This window comes from Pleurodeles waltl, chromosome 12 (assembly GCF_031143425.1).
Source record: "Pleurodeles waltl isolate 20211129_DDA chromosome 12, aPleWal1.hap1.20221129, whole genome shotgun sequence".
Lineage (NCBI taxonomy): Eukaryota > Metazoa > Chordata > Amphibia > Caudata > Salamandridae > Pleurodeles > Pleurodeles waltl.
The window spans coordinates 630,094,920-630,109,478 of NC_090451.1; the positions used below are offsets into that span (position 1 = coordinate 630,094,920).

The 14,559-nt window shown below is 49.9% G+C and overlaps 1 protein-coding gene across 2 annotated transcripts in view; it reads right to left on the reverse strand.

The window, feature by feature from the left end:
* Nucleotides 1-14,559, reverse strand: part of LOC138268424 (semaphorin-7A-like) — a 187,968-nt gene that overhangs the window by 154,486 nt on the left and 18,923 nt on the right. The window lies entirely within an intron of this gene.

The window sequence follows — 14,559 nt, forward strand, 5'->3', positions numbered from 1 at the left end:
TCCCACCTTCCAGGTGCCAGTATCTGATCAATGGTTTGCTACCGCAATTATAATAAAAAAACATTGATACATCCATTGTAACTCCCTATAGGAATGTCACACACCTATCATGCCCGCACCTATTTGCAATTCTCAGTTGATCTCAAAATCCCAATTACAACTTGGAAAGATTTTTCTAACTTGAACAGGGGGTTTATACATTTGAAAACACACTTTTGTAGTTGCAAGTCCTGTAATTTTGTGAATTGGATTGTTTGCAACTCTCAAATTGTGGGTCCTATATTTCTATGACGAATAAAGAATATGCCACCATATGGATTCAAATACCCCTCCCCATACACAATATTCCACATTTATATCCTCCTAGCATGGTCTCCCCATGTGAAACAAAACCCCCCTAAGTATTTTATCCTTCTGCCTCTCATTGCCATGTAATATAGAGCTTCCAGGGGAGCGGCTATAATTTTTCATCACATTCCACTATGGAATAAAGAATGTTCCAAGGCATTTTCTATCCATCTAACAATTATTGCATGCAATTTAGGATTCAGCAGATATTTCCATCCTTCTCTCTTTCTATGTCACTGCTTTAAACTCATGACATTGTCAGATATTTCTATCTTATCTCCCTTTATGACTGCTTCAAACACAGGACATCAGATATTTCCACCCTTCTCTCTCCCTGTGTCACTGCTTCAAACACAGGACATCATCAGATATGTCTATCCTATCTCCCTCTGTCACAGCATCAAACACAGGACATCATCAGGTATTTCTATCCTTTTATCTCCTTCTATCACTGCCTCAAACACAGATCATTATCAAATATGTCTGTCTTTCTTTCTCACTGTATCATTGCCTGTGATTTGGAACAGCACTGACATTTCCACCTGTATGTCTCTGAATACCTTTATTGAAAATGAGTATTCATGGATATTTCTGTATATCTATGTCCAGTTCTCACTGCATCAATGGATGGATTAAAGTACATCCACCAGAATGTCTATTCTTCCTTCTCACTGCATAGGTGTCAAAAGTCAATGGGTAGTTTGCATGAGCCTTCTCAGGAGCATCACTGTTGAATAGTTGTGTATGAATTGAGTGATTGCATTAGAATTGTGGCAGTGGGATTTAATCACTGTTTGGAAATGTGTTGGAGTTGAGAGGTTGGAGATAGATTGTTTTGGATACAAATTTGGGATTTGGCTGCGCACTGGCTTGATGAACGGCTTTGAGAAGCAGTTTCCTTTCCCTCCACCGAATGACAATGACCCTTCGGTTGGGAATAGGAGAGAGCTGGGATCCAAGACTACAACACTGTACAGACTGGAGGTTATCAAAGGGTGACTAAAAGATTGCTAGAGACCACACAGTGAGTGCCCCAAGGGACAGGAGTATATTTTTACATATCCATAGTGATTTTAGAGTTGAGGTAAAATCCAAACAGAAAAGACATTACATCACAACAGTGGGAAGATATTTAATGTTAAGCTGGGAATCCAGCGAGAGAAAGCAGATCCTTACAGATTAGAGATGAGTAGAGGGCAAATAAACTGATCCTTCTTTGCTACAGAACACCATATAAACCACAACTGCCTGTCACAGAATTGCATGAGAATGATTCTGGTGCCCTAGGAGAAACCTCTGAGCCTTCCCTGGATACTTCTGATGTTTCTCCCCATAAGGTACCTTTCAGGAGTCATTTACTCTTCAGAAGGAGTGACATAGAGAGGATGAAGACATATGATAGGAGTCATGAGTGCCTCCTGGACAATGGTCTGGTAAATTGAGTACAGAAGTGGAGGGCTGGCACCTTGAGGTAGGCAGGAGCATTGTTTTTTTTTGTGTAAGCATGTCATGGTAAAAGCATACTATGGTCATAGGCCTAGGGGGCAGAGCGTGCAGTTGAGTCTGCGGAGAAGTGATTTGTCAGTGGCTTGAGGTGGAGTAGGGATGGATAAAGGACTAACCACAATGAAGCTCTGCAGCAACACCACCTATCCCCTGCAGATAACTAGCTAACTCCCACTACCAATCTGAGCCCCCTCTAAAAGAGGACCAAATTGCAGTGGCTTTGTAGCAAGCAGATTTATTTATAAACACATTCCTTTCCTCTCTCAGGTCTATTTATTAACTTAAATAACCATGTGGGAGGGCGTGGCTTGAGCGTCAATATGGCGGTCGCACTTTAATAGTGCTCCGGACCCCTCAGTCATCCGCTCAAGATACACGCACCGACGGCCCTCCATTGAGGAGAAGAGAAGCCGAGGAAGGCTGTGGGCAGCTCCGGGGATGTTTGATCCGCGTCTCGGAGCTCTCAGCTCAAAGGGGAGCAGAAAACGGACGGAGCGTCCCGCGTCCAACATGGCGGGCGCTCCGAAGACATAAGATGCGGCCGGCTGAGGCTGCAGGCGGTCCTGGGACTGCAGAGGCAGCGCGTGGGACCATAGGTGCCGGTCCGCACTGCAAAATCAGCGACACTAATTGAAAAAAAAAAATGGAGATTTTCAAGCAGAGCGCCCCGCGCACAAAATGGCGGGCGCTCCGGTCGCAAGAAGAAGCTGTTGGTCCTAGCAGGCTCGGCTGCGAGAGGCGGGGGTCTTTTTCTCCCCCCCCTCCCGTGCTCCCATTGACCAGAGGGGAGAGGAGGTGGCACCGACCCGGAGGAGAGGCACGGGTGGCGCCGGAGCAGGAGCAGGAGCAGCGGCTTGACGGGCACCAAAGATCGCCCGGCGGGCGGAAACAAAACGGGGCGACCCCCCGCATCCCCCCCCAGGACTGGGGGGGCACCGGTGAGTGGCTGCTACTGTGGGAAAAGGCCCTGGCCCCCCCTCATCCGGGGTGTGGCCCCCGGGGCTCCTGGATAATGACAAGCAGATGAGGTCAAGGCTCTGGGGAGCGGACGGAGCGGCCTTCCCCCCCGACCACCTGCCGGGACTCATAACTTGCCGGACATCGGGAACTCTAAGATTTGAAGTGAATGGGGGACGGAGGTGGAGCGGGCCAAGCTGGAGACCCTGACGCAGGAGGAGGGGGGGGGCCCCCATGGTCGGAGGTGAGGAGTGACTAGGGCCAGGAAACTTCGGAGCCGAGGCTAGTGATCTGTGCTGCGAGAGGGGCGGTGGAGGAGTTGAAATCAAAGACACACCGGTAGAACTGAAAGGATTGCCTTCTCCCCCCCCCCTTTGGATAATAGCGGTCTAAAAAGACGACGTCTGGAGGTGCGAGAAGCATTGCATGGAGGTAGCCCGCAAGCAGGCTCCAGAGGACAGACGTAATGGGGAAAGACAGACAAACCTGGCCTGCCACGGCACAGACGCGTATCGACCAATTTGCCACAGGCCCTAGTGGAGCGCCAAAGGATGACCGAAAGGCGGAAGGTGGTGAAGGGTAACAAGCTGGGAACAGTGACCTGGCGGCCATCCTCCAAGCGATACAGTCATCCCAAGAAGCGGTGGAGGCTAAAATCGGAGAGGTAAGGGTGGATGTGGTCCTAGTACGCCAGGACCTCCGCAATGCGACAGCGAGGATCACGGACGCGGAGTCCAGAATCTCCACGGTGGAGGATGACCTGGCTGCCCTCAAAACACAGGTATCAACGCTAACAGCCCGAACAGCAGAACTATACCGAAGGGCTGAAGATGCCGAAAATAGATCCCGCCGCAATAACCTCAGAATTGTGGGACTACCGGAAAATACAGGGGCCTCCTCCCTGGCTACATTCCTGGAGGATTGGTTCCGGTCCTGGATGCCCCGGGATCTTCTAGCACCCTGGTTCGCGATTGAAGGCGCTCATCGGGCCTTGCAGGCCAGACCCCCCCGGCTTCCCGCAACGGCCGGTGATCCTCAGACTTTTTAACTTCAGGGACAGAGATGCGATACTTCAAGCGGCAAGATCAAAAGGAGACCTGCACTGTGATGGAACCAAAATCATGGTGTTCCCTGACTACACAAGAGACGTTCAAATGCAACGTCGCTCATTCATAGAAGGTAAACAAAAGTTGAGAGCGATGGAGGTGCCATACCGCCTTATCTTCCCGGCCAAACTAAGGGTGGTCTACAACAACAAGACTTACTTCTTCGAGTCCCCTGAACAGGCATGGACATGGCTGACTGAAGAGGTCCCGTTGGGCCCTAATGGAGAGGAACGGCGACGGGTCTTCACTGGTCAACAGAAGAACAATCAATCGCATGATTGGGGGGGTCCCGCCAGATAACTCGCTCCAGAAGACGCAAAGAGAAAGGGGGCTCGCCGTCGGGCTCCCCCCGGGGTTCCGCGGGAGAAACAGCTCGGGGGTTGAAGGCGGGAGGGTGCCGGGGGATGGTGGAGATGACCACTGAGTCGGAGACTCTGGAGAACTGCTCCCTGTGACAGCGGAGGATACCGACCTTCTCGAAGCCCAGTGTTGTGAATCCCCTCCGGAGAGGGAAGGGCTGGGCCAAGAGAGCCAGTGACCAGGACGAGGTAATGGCACTTATGTTCAAACGTAACACTTCTTAATCCGCAAGAATGGAGGGGTCCACCATAGCTCGAACACTAAAGTTATCAGCTCACTATGTTCAGGAGTGAGCTGTTGGTATTGGGCGACAGATGCTTCTGGGGGGAAGTATGGGGTGGGTGGGGAGTTGGGGGGTATGTTTGGTTTCATCCAGCCAACTGGCTGCTGTTATTGTTCTCCACAGTTAATTCAGGCTTAGGGTCTCAATTACCGGCTGGAAATAATGGAAGTAGGTCACACCAGCAAAGAACGCATACAAGTAGAGTTGATTCCCGTCAGCTCCGGGTCACACAGGGGGAGCCAGGGGAAAGATCAATGAGGTCAGTCCATAGACAAACAAAGGGGGAAAAATGGGAACGACTCACATAATATCATGGAATGTTAACGGGCTCCTTGATAAGATTAAAAGGTCAGCGGTGCTTGCTCACGTCCACAGACATAATCCCAATATACTCCTGATGAAGGAGACACATCTCATGGGAAATCAGTGCCCCTTCTTAGCCTGTAGAGGATTTGACAGGGTGTTTCACGCAGGGTTCACAAGAGGCTCAAGGGGGGTGGCAATAATGCTGCATCGCTCACTACCAATGGTGGTGAGACAAGAATGGAGAGATCCGCAAGGGAGATATGTGGCGATATCAGGTACAATAGAGGGCCGAACAATGAACGTCATGAGCGTATATGCCCCCCCGAATATGGTGCATAAGACTCTGGGGGATCTGACACGAATATTGGCGGAACTGCCCCTAGGGAACACGATAATTGGGGGTGACTTCAATGCAGTCCCGAACCCAGGGCTGGAAACAAGTGGGGGATCCTCAGCCCACTGACAGGCCCTGACCGCTAGTCTGTCCGGATGGATGTCATCAATTGGGCTCTGTGATGCCTGGAGAGCTTGGCACCTAAGCCGCACGCAATTCACACATATCTCTGCAGCTCACAACACACAACCCAGGATAGACCTGGTTTTCATGTCGGCCAACGACTGCAGTCATCTCTCCCACATCGAGATTCTACAGCGGGGGATCTCAGATCACGCGCCGGTCCGCCTCAGGATGGGCCTCGCAAACCCGCTGGCCCGCCCCATATGGAGGCTAAACGCATGGTACCTACAGGACGAGGACTACGTCGATAGCTTGAGGAAGTCGTTACGCGAATACTTTAATATTAGTGGGGGCTCGGTGAGGTCACCCGGAACCCTATGGGCGGCGAGCAAGGCAGTGCTGAGAGGGACAGCTAGGGGCCTAATCCATGCGCTGGAACGTGACTGGGACTCTCAAATTGCTCATCTGGAGGCCCGTACCATTCATCTCGAAGCAGAGCAAGAAACACACCCGAATGAACGGATAACCAGACAACTCCTGCTGATTCAAGAGGAGATTCGTAGTCTATCCCTAGAAGCGGCCAAACACATTTGGCGCGCTTCCACGGCCCGAGTTTATGGTTGGGGTAATAAAACAGGGAAACTACTATATTGGTTGATTTCCCAACAACAAGCTCCCCGAAACGTCCCTGAGATTTGCAATAAGCATGGGGAACGGCTGGTTGAACTCCAGGGGGTGGCCGAAACGTTCGCTGAATACTATACGGTCCTGTACCGAGCGACAAATTCAGAGAAGATTAACTCCCCAGACGGGTTCCTGGCAGACACTTCGCTCCCGGAACTGACCAAGGTGGATGTCTGGGCATTGGAGGAACCGTTCACAGAAACGGAAATTGGGGAGGCTATAGCGGCGATGGGAGTGGGGAAAACTCCCGTTTTCCTCCAGAATATTATAAGAGGTTCAGGGATGACCTGGTCCCGCATCTAATGAATCTCTATGCAGAAGTTGACCAGAAAGGCCTTTTTCCAGAGCGGCTAGATGTTGCCACTATTGTTGTATTACCTAAGACTCAACCCCCCTCCCTCTCCTGCGCAGACTACAGGCCCATATCTCTGATTAACAGTGAATTAAAGATCTATGCCGCGATACTGGCCTCTCGTCTCAAGAGGGTGATGCCCCTGCTAGTGCACCCGGATCAGGGTGGTTTCATGGCCGGATGTAGCACGCGTCACTGTATACGAAGGCTCCAGGTGGCCCTCGCGGGGCGACACCGACTGCCCCAACACCTAGCCCTCCTCTTCATCGACTTCGAAAAAGCGTTCGACTCAGTTGACTGGGGGTTCCTTTTGGCGGTGCTCCGGCGTGCCGGTTTTGGACCAAGGTTCCGTCGACTGGTCCGGGCCCTGTATACAAAGCCTACGGCACGGGTGCAGGTCAATGGAGTCTTGTCCTCGGCCTTTCCGATTCATCGGGGAACCCGACAGGGGTGCCCCCTCTCCCCTCTCCTTTTTGCACTGGCCATTAAGCCCATGGCGGAGATGATAAGGAAAGACCCGATTTACCAGGGTTGGAAATGGGGCTCTTCGTATGAAGACCGAGTGGCCCTATATACGGACGACGTCCTGTTGTACATGGCGAACCCGGGAGTGACCGGCCCCGAGGTTTCCATCTATTACGGCGTTTCGAGGAGGCTTCGGGGCTCAAAATGAACCCGGCCAAATCGGTACTGGTTCCTCTGGTACGGTCGCGAGAATGCTTTGACTGGCAAGAGGTGATCCCCTGTATCGGATAAGTTTTAAATACCTAGGTATATGGGTTGCGCAGCTCCCAGAGCTAGCCTAGTCCCTGAACTTGACTCCACTGGTGTCTTGCATACGGGAAGATCTTAAGCGATGGCAATCACTGCCCCTGAATGTGTTGGGCCGTGTAGCTTTATACAAGATGATGGTCCTACCACGACTTCTATATGTGGTCCGGAACCTGCCATTCGCGATCCCCCGATCATGGTTTAGAAAGCTGGATGGAATTACCATTTCCTTTATATGGGGAGGGGCAAGGCACCGAGTAGCATCCCGGAACTGCCGAAGAGGGGTATACGATGGGGGACTGGGCATGGCCGATCCTTACCTGTACTACTTGGCGACACAACTGCTGGTGGCTCACGATTGGTTCAACGGGGGTTGGTCGGACCCGGCTTACCAGGTAGAATTAGACGCTTTGGGGTATTCCTGTATCCTGAATGTGCTATATGGTGCACCGATCCCTAGGGAACTGGAGCCTATCACCAAGGCGGTCTTTTTAGCATGGAGAGTGGCCCTAAGACACACTGGTTGGAACAAAGTGGTTACTCGGCAAACCCCATTGTGGCATGGTAGCTGGCTGAAAGAGACAGCCGAACTGGAGGGATTCGGGAATTGGGACACATTGGGCATATCCTTGGTGGGAGATGTGTGGAAGGGATGTATGATGAAGTCCTTTCAAGAAGTTCAACAAGAGTTCCAATTGTCCCCGAATCAATTTTTTAGATATCTCCAACTCCGGCATGCCCTGGCTATGCACCTAAAAGAGCCGACTCCCGTAATGGAATTCAACCGAGTGGAGGCTAAAATACTCATGGGAAGTCTGGGGAAGAAAGGCGTCTCTCTGATCTACAAAATGTTAGTTACCAATGCACCTGGGGACCTTGACCACCTTAGGAAGGGATGGGAGAACTGGGTGGGTCCACTTGAAGAGGCGGACTGGGCGGAGGCATTGATGGCTCCCCGAACGCTGGCAATGTCGGCAAGGCTGAGGGCGACACAATTTTATTTTCTACATAAAGCATATCTGTCTCCAGATAGACTGCACAAGATGGGTTTCCACAATTCGGCCCAATGCCCACGATGCGGTGAAAACCAAGCCGACTTCTTTCATAAGATATGGTCCTGCCCCGTGGTTCGAGCGTACTGGGAGGGAGTAAACCATGAGCTGAACAGTGTCTTGGGAGTAACGCAGGTATTGACCCCCAAACAGGTACTATTGGGGGTAATGGACGACATGGAGGGATCTAGAGCGGACAGGACCTTGGTGGGAGCAGCGACGATGGTGGCCAAGAGAGACATTGCGGCCGCTTAGAAGACCACCAGAGGCCCCTCCCTTCAGAAATGGAGGCGGGGTGGACTGGTGTGCAGCCCAAGAAAAAGTGGTGTACGGATCAAGGGGATGTCCCCATAAGTATGAGAAGATTTGGGGGAAATGTACGGGATTGCTAGACTAAAGGGGCTTAGAAGATTGTGTGCATATGCTGTAATATCAAACTATGAAATCTTGGAGAATCCTGTGTATCCCAAGTACAGAAATGTCAGATTAGAATTGACTGTTCAGCCGGTGACCAACGGACCAGGGCTTGTATATTACCTATATATTTTGTCTGTTCCTTTTAAAAGCAATAAAAATTTGTTTATAAAAAAAAAAATAACCATGTGACAGTAGAGACCATCAGAAGGGCAGGAGAAGTGGTCTTTCAAAAAAATTGAGTGATCCACCCTACAACATAACAATCTCATTGCTCAGTGCTTATGCCCCTACCTGACGTGGTTCATGCAGCCGGTGGCATGACGACATTTTGAGAACCGAACTGCTTAGGATTCTGGCAATCTCATTCGATTTGATTCTGCTGAGGGGAGATGCTCGGATGATTCTCCTTATTCGATGATGCTGATTTCTCTTCCCGCTTCTGTTTCTATTACGGCCCTGGCATGAGAGGGCAGAGAGCCAACAGAGGAAGCTCATTTCTTTCTTCTAGCAGAGAGAAGACGCTGCAAAGGAGGAAAGGAAACTATTACCTAGCTACTGCACCTCACGCTGAGAGACCCTCTACAGCAGACTGCTACTTTGCTTCTGTGTCTCACATAGAGAGACACTAGGGGCCAGATGTAGCAAAGGTTTTTACCCATTCTGTGTCTACTGGAAAAAGTGTTCTAACATATGGCCCTAGAACACTAGAGTGCAAATAAGCTATTATTTCCTGCTATTATATCTTTACAGAGAGCTCTGTTGTGGGCGTATCCGGCAATGCACTAACAACTGGCCAGCTTGCAAAGCTCTCCAGCGAAATTACCTCACCACTGCAACGCAATGGCAGCAATTGCAGAAACCAGTGCACACTCTACCTACACTACAGGTGACATGGAATGGCACACAAAAATAAAGAGAGAATGCAACTAGTGCCCAACCTTGCCAAAAAGCACCCAAGCTAGCCTGTGCACCACTCAAAAGCTTTGATACTGCTAATCACTTTCAAGCTCTGCAGCAGATCATGGATTGCGACACTGACCAACAAAGCAACGCGACGACCAGAAGTGAAACAGTTTCTTGCCTTATACAGCGAGTGTGGATTCCACCTATCATTTTAAAGACCTTGCCCACTCAGAGCGATTTTGTGGAACTCTTGGAAGCACGGCACCTCCACTTTCACAACATAGCCCCAGCAGGACCATGCCAAAATAATGCTAACAACATCAGAAGAATATAGGAGTTTGCAAAAACAACAAGTGATGGACGGAATGCTGAACATTGTCAAACACTCACCCCCAGTCACAGATCTGGGTTTAATCCATCGTTCTTTTGCTCACCATGCCACCCCAGTTTGGACCCAGCCATATGCAAATCAGTCTTGACCCTGTTCCTCATGGGAACAGTCCAGCCCGAACTGCCAAGCCAGGTCCTCACTGGCCCAATATAGGAGTTTGACCAGCGTACTTATGGAACAAAAGCTGGAATACCATACTTTCTCCTTGACCACAGTAAAAGCACAATGCTTTGTAATACGGGGATTACCGGCAAATGCATCCCTTGGACACATCACCCGTGATTTATCGGAACTTGGACTTCCAGTAAAAAACATAGCACAGATTGCTTCACCTATGGACAAGAACAAGACATTTCCCCATGTTCATTGTAAACTTGTCTGCAAGCCAAGATGGAAAACCTGCTGAACTCTCAGTAGTCACAAGACTCTGCAGATGCGCCGTTACCAGAGAACCACCTAAGGGGAAACGGGGCCAAGTTGTGCTACATCTGCCAACACTTGGGGCACACCTCTGCCTTCTGCCATCAGAAACCAAGGTGTGTAAGCTGTGGAGTGGAACATCCCTCCAACCAATGCACAAGGAATAGAGAAACAGAACCTACAATATATGCAAACTGCACAACAAATCACCCTGTACCCACCATCAAGCCAGCTATGCCCAAGCGACATGGATGCTCTACTGGACTCTAGCATCCAGACATTAATTGGAGGAAACCTTTTTTTTTTATATACATTTTTATTGGTTTTACATATCAGATAACAGTACAAGCATTAGTCAGAAATACTTCAGGATCACATTTATCTGAATTAATTTTTCGTTCAAACAACCAAACCCCCCTATTTACACACTTAACTGACCATGTATAATTTACAATATTATTGTTTTCTGCTGCGTTGCACCTGATGTTAGGCTTGAGCTGGTTATCGGAGAGGCACCCCCTATGATTGCTACGGGACCTCTGATGTTTATGGTCACTCTCCAGTGGAGACCTAAGGTGTACCTTCTTGCGCGCGTTATCAATGGGCAGTGGGAGCACCTGATGTGTCCTGTGTTTTACTATTACTCCTATGTCGGTGTGAGCGTAAGGGTTGACCCCTTTTTAGGGGAGTGGGGATGAGCTCTTCTATACGGTGTGCTTGTCTTAGTCATTACCTTTACTATTACAACTGGTTATGTTCCTGTGAGTGTGGGGCCCCATCATGGAGGTTTGTTGTCGTTTTTTGCTTCGAGTTTGGATACCAGTGTTTCCCAGGTGTCGCATCCCGTGTGTGTCTGACCTTCTCGTGTCAGTTTTATGAGCACTTGGTGTTCTGTGCGGGCCCACTTCAGTGTGAGGGTATGCCAGGATTTCTGGTCCGGGGCGTTAGGTGCTTTCCAGTGCATTGCTATCAGCCTTTTATACATCACATAGGGTAAGTCTACAAATTTGTGTAGATGTCTATGTTTTTTGCCCTTGTCCTCATTCCCAATAAGCAAGATCTGGGGTCCGCTTCCAGCACCAGTCCCGTCCAGTCCAGTCTGACAGTAGCTCCACCACCCTGTTCCATTCTATTTGCACTCGGGGGCATTCCCAGACCATGTGGTAGAAGAGGGCTGCTGGTTCCGTGCATCTTGGGCATGTCGGTGCTGTGTCGGGGAACATGCGTTTTAGTCTGGCCGGTGACAGATACGTTTGGTGTATATAGTTGAACTGGGTATACCGGAATCTGGGGTTCCTCGATATCCCCCGGGCGTGACTCAGTACTTTCGGCCAGTCTTCTTGAGGTATCGGGACGGGAAGGACATTGTTCCACCTCTCCCTGGCTCTTTCTAGGTAGGGTTTTGAAGATTTGCTTAGGATTTTGTATAGCCTAGAGACTGCTTTTGTTTGAGCGCCGTCCTGTAGTATGTGGTGTATTATGGGGGACGTATCTGGTTCTAGGGCTCCTGTTCCCCAAGTTTTTTTTATTACGTGGCATATAGTGTGATACGATAAGAATTGGCCAGGGTTCACATCCGTTAGTTTGCCATCCTCAAAACAGTCACCCACCAGCCGTATTCCCGCATCTGACCACACCCGAGACGGGTGCGACGTTGGTGTCTGTTGGTCTAGGAGATACTCCAATGGGACATACAGTGTGTATGGGACCGCCCCGTGCCCTTTCTGGACATACCTCGCCCAGCATGTATGTGCCACAGCCAGTAGTGGGTTGGTGGATTAATTTTTGGGGTATTTATTTGCCAACCATGTTAACAGGTGAGCTCCTTTAAGCTGATTCTGCATCCATACAGACTCAGCAGCCGACGGTCTGTGGAGCCATAACTGCAGCCACTGTAGTTGCGCCGCTGCGTAATAAAGCTCGAAGTTGGGGGCCCCCAGTCCGCCCATGTCCACCGGTAGCTGCAATGTAGATAGTGCCACCCGCGCTCTGCTACCCCCGATATGAGCTGTAGCAGCGTTGTGTTTAGGTTACTAAAAAAGCTGCGTGGGAGGATGATTGGTAGTGCTGCAAAGTAATATAATAACCTAGGCAAAATCTGCATATTTGGGATCGCTACCCTGCCCGGTGGGGAGAGCAGTAGTTTGTTCCAGAGGCGTAAGGATCCCTACATGGAGGCTAGTGCTCTCCCCAGGTTACCATCTCTGAGGTCTTCCGAGCTGTGGTATATGTGGACCCCCAGGTATTTAAATGTTTCAAAGCACCATTTCAGGCGCCTGCGTGGTGCCCCCTCCTGCCTTACTAATGGCCATCTTGACAGTGGGAACACGCACGATTTGTCCCAGTTTACTGCCAGGCCAGATATCCTACCGAACTCCACTAGGAGTGCCATTATAGAGGATAACGACTCCGTGCCCTTCCGGGTATATATAAGAGCGTCGTCTGCGTATAGCGAGATTGCGTGGTATGTTCCGTTCCTGATTATTCCCCATTTATCTGCCATGGAGCGTACTTTGGCTACTAGTGGCTCCATTGTGATAGCAAATAATAACGGGGAGAGAGGGTAGCCCTGTCTCGTGCCTCTTGATACGGAAAAGCTGTCAGAAATCACTGCACCTGTTTTTACTCTGGCTCGCGGGTTGGAGTATAGTGTACGGACCCAGCGCACATAGTTAGGACCTATTCCCATCTGTCTCATTGTAGTCAAAAGGAAATCCCACTCCAGCGTATCGAACGCCTTTTCGATATCCAATGACCTCACCATTTTGTTACATGCTTCAGGGGGGTATCTCCTATTACACTCAAGAGTCTTTGGATATTTAAAAAAGTGTTTCTCTTCGGGATGAAGCCGTTCTGGTCTTCATGTATTAGGGTATGGATGATGGGAGCGAGTCTATTGGCCAGTATTTTACCCAATATCTTACAGTCTAAATTCAGAAGAGAGAGTGGTCTATGGATTTGACGTCCGTAGGGTCTCGGCCCGGTTTAGGAAGTACCACTATCATGGCCTCCGTCTGGGAAGGGGGCAGCAATTCGGTGGTCCAGGCTTCCTCGAACACCTTCAGTAGTTGGGGTTTCAAGCGGGGCGACTATTCCGGGTGATTTATTCCTGGGCATCTGTGATAGAGCTAGGTCTATTTCCCCCGTTGTGATGGGGGCTTCTAGTGTGTCCCTGTCTCCTTGGGATAATTGCGGTAGAGGGGAGCCCCCTAAGAAAGACTCAAATTGTGTGACTGTGCACGAGGTACATTTGGTGTATAAGTTCTTGTAGTAGTCTCTGAATTTTTCATTTATCTCTACCTGTGTGGTGGCCATGGTGTGGTCATCCACCCGGATAGCTCCTATGGGAGAATGCTGTCTATCCTCACGGAGTAACCAAGCCAGCATTCTGCCCGACCTGTCGCCCTCCGTTTGCAAGCACATTAAGTGATAATTGTAGTCGTGACACCGAAGTCTGCTGTCTGCTTCGTTATATTTTATGCGGATTGCTTTTAATGTTGTGTAGGGGGTTTCCCCCCGTGCAGTTGCTATTTCCGCCGATCTTAGATCTTTTTCAATTTTATTTATTTCCGAGTGAAGTGCGCGCCTTACTCCCCAGCTTGTATTGATGCACTGCCCTCTGATCACTGCTTTATGTGCGTCTCATTCCACGGCGCTCGAGTTTGCAGTTATATTGTTTGTTTCCCAATAGTGTCGTAGTGTGGTGTTTAACGTATCTACAAAAGCCGTGTCCTGAAGCGCATCTACTTGTAATCGCCAGTTTGGAATCTCCCGTCAACTCCTGCCCCAGCCTAATGATATTCTCAGCGGTGAGTGGTCTGAAAGTGTTTTCGCTAGGTATTCCGTTACGGTTACTAAGGCAACTATGTCCTGGGTGCCCCACATCATATCTATTCTAGTATGTGTTCTGTGAGGGGCTGAGTAGAATGAATATTCCCTTTGGAGGGGGTGTCTTTTACGCCATATATCGTAAAGGCTCAGGTCGCCCGCCCAATGTTGCAGTGGGGTTATGGTGTTTCTCCTTGCTACTGCGCTCGCTTGAGCGCTGGATTTTTCCATAGTGGTGTCTAGTATACTATTGAAATCCCCACCCCAAACTGCCGGAGCTGATGGGTTTGTTAGTTATGCCGGTGTGAGGGTGCCCAGAAATCCCGCTGTGCCACCGTTTGGGGCGTATATACCTATTATTGAAAGTTGTCTACCGTCTAGCTGGCCCTCCATCACCACAAATCTGCCTCCTGAGTCT